This window comes from Limulus polyphemus, unplaced genomic scaffold (genome assembly GCF_000517525.1).
Source record: "Limulus polyphemus unplaced genomic scaffold, Limulus_polyphemus-2.1.2 Scaffold3811, whole genome shotgun sequence".
NCBI lineage: Eukaryota > Metazoa > Arthropoda > Merostomata > Xiphosura > Limulidae > Limulus > Limulus polyphemus.
The window spans coordinates 39,077-42,114 of record NW_013669421.1 but is presented as its reverse complement, the minus strand read 5'-3'; the positions used below and the strand labels follow the sequence as shown (position 1 = coordinate 42,114).

The window sequence follows — 3,038 nt, the reverse complement described above, 5'->3', positions numbered from 1 at the left end:
GTGTATATATACACAAGTTTCGAGTAATTGAAAATGAACTTAAAAATCAATAAAGCCACTAACTATGTAATAAACAGTCCTTTGATGAAGGGCTGTCATTTTTCTGCAAGCTAAGGTTTGGTATCTTTCCGAATTATCACCACTTTGTTCATGGGATGTCGCAAGCTTGACACTGAAGGAATTTTTTATGCCACATACCCCCCCCCCGACGACATTTGTACCAGTGCCATACCCCTGACGCATATAATCTGTAAAAAACAGTAACAACAACTGAAGAGTGGTTTATACTGATAAAATGTTAAATCAGATCATTCCACGGTTTGTTTGTAATTTAGCACAAAGCCACACAATGGGCTATCTGTGCTCTGCCCACCACGGGTATCGAAACCCGGATGCTACCGTTGTAAGTCCGCAGACGTACCGCTGTGCCACTGGGGGGGGGGGGCATCGTTCAACGGTGAGTCAACAATATGCGATCATTGAATGCTTTAATAATGGAATATGTTGATAGCGAGACTGCTTTTCAATTTTGAAGCGTGGGGTTTATTTTATTTTTTATGTTTTTCAAAGGTTCTCGTGTGCCCCCAGAACGGTATCCGAATTCCCACAGAGGTACACATATCACAGGTTAAGAGCCGCTGTTCTAAACAAAGGTTTCTCAGATGAATACCAGCCACTTTTGAAATTAAATTTGAAGTTATTGTGGAAAAGTTGAAGGAGTAGATATTTCAAGCATTGTTCTTATCAGATAACTCGTTCTATAAAAACCTGTACTATTTATATTTTCTCAAACATTTTTCAATATTTGTAAACATTATTACAATTGCCTGACTTCATAGATGATAATAACGATTCACGTACGTGACGTCAGGACAGAACTGAATGATGAAGTTTAAGTAGAATGAGTACTATAATGACGTCACGATGCCTAATACTGTATTATTTTTCGACGAAAACGTTGATACAATGACGATATTTAACCTAGCACGTAAGGGTTAAAGCATATACCTATTAGATTCTATATAATATTCTTAAAAAACATGTATTGATTTGAAGAAATGTGAAGTAACACACTATAAATTTTAACACCACTGAGAGATAAACGTTAAATTCAGTCGTAACTGATATTGCATTGTTTATACTTACGTCACTGATAACTTAGGTATACTGTTCTTAATAAATTGCAATAATAATAATCCCACTGGAACATAGGGCCCCAACAACACCTCGCCGACGGAAGTTGTTGTTGCAGTAATTTTTTAGCAGGTTGGTTTTCATGGGGCGGAGTTGCTAGTCCCGCGCCCAACCCTCCTCCTTTCTCATCCTGGACTTGGGGACCAGGCAATGGTGGTGGCATCCCTGCCGGGGAACGAACACGGTACCTTTGGATTAGAAATCCAACGCGCTATCCACTGCGCTATAGGGACACATAAATTGCATTAGTTTGCTAATATTACGGCCTGACATGGCCAGGTAGTTACTAAAGACGTGGCAATACAGCGATACAATTCTATCAATACATCGTCCGATACGATACGATTTACGTATCTTTACGAATTTTGTCAAGCTTTCACTATACTTTATAAATCTTTTGTACAGAAAAAATCAGAATTTGTAATAAAGTATTTTTGCTAAAAATTATATGATTCAATAAAGGAAGATGAGTATTGAGCACTACATGTTGTCTTAATTTCTTTTATCAACAATATTACATGCAAAGTAACATAACAAATTAACAATAACAAAATAGATAGACAGACATTAACCCAGAATTTTAACGTTAAAAGCCTTCAAGCTTACCACTGATATAATATTTAGAATGCATTAATCTATCAGTTGGGTACTTTCGTTGTTAACAACGTTTCCTGGCATAATCCCATTAATATCTCTAGAAGTTTGGCCAACTTGAATTAAGTTAGTCCGAAATTCAAGTAATAGGCTAATAATAATAATTATTCGGGATCTATCTTCGAAATCTAGCATTTTAAGCTTGCAAACTTACCATTGAACCAACCGAGGAACATATATGTAACGGGAAATATACCACAAGCTGTATAATATTTTTAAAATGTATTAATTTATTTGTGTGCTTATATATATATATATATATATAGGTTGGCAGGATTCAATTCTCAGACAAGAAGCATTATTACATATGATGTATACTAATGATTATTATTTTTTACCAATACGATAATTTTATGTTTTCTGTTTCAGAAAAATACGAACGAAGTTCAGTCCGTTTGATACAGTTTTGAACACTCAACAGTTTCTAACAACCGGGAATTTCATTTATTATCACAGAACAGATAAAACCCACTGTGCAGCTTTGTGCTTAACTACAAACAAACAAATACGTTTTTCAAATTATTAGACCTATCACCACATGACAGCTTTATGCTTAACTACAAACAAATAAGTTTTTAAATTATTAGAACTACATGTATCATTATATGACAGTTTTGTATTATAAATAGTGCCTTTGTGCTTTACCAGTATATAATCATTAAATGTCCGAATAGTAAAGAAAAAAAAAAAGACAGCTGCATGGAACATATTTTGAAAATAATTTCTAAGATGTAACAACCTTGGAATAAAAGTATATGTAATTATTCATTTCCAAAACTAACATGTGTAACACGTAAGAGTGGTTCCATTAAATCGTTACTCTTACTCTTATTATTTAACTATAAAATGATATATTATGTTTTAAGCATAGAAGTTGGGATACTTCTAACCATCGTGGCCTAGTTGTTAACATGCTGGAACTGAGAATCCACAGATGCGTGTCCCGTTGCCACATAAATGCGATCTGCACTTTGGGGTCGTAGTTACGTTATAAGAGTGACAGTCAAAGGCCATTGTTCGGTAAGTCAAGAGCAGCCAAACAGTTGACTACGAGAGGGCTACCTGCGCTAGTCGTTCCTTATTTTAAAGTGATAGACTAAAGGGAGGAAGCTATTCAATACCATCCACCACCAACGTCTCTACTACTCTAATCGATTGTTGTAATTTAGCACAAAGCTACACAATGGGCT

At 35.3% G+C, this 3,038-nt stretch overlaps 1 non-coding gene across 1 annotated transcript; it reads right to left on the bottom strand.

The window, feature by feature from the left end:
- Positions 1-1,354: 1,354 nt before the first annotated feature.
- Trnar-ucu lies at positions 1,355-1,427 on the bottom strand. Its single transcript has one exon. It is a non-coding gene; the product is annotated as a tRNA-Arg (tRNA).
- Positions 1,428-3,038: the final 1,611 nt, after the last annotated feature.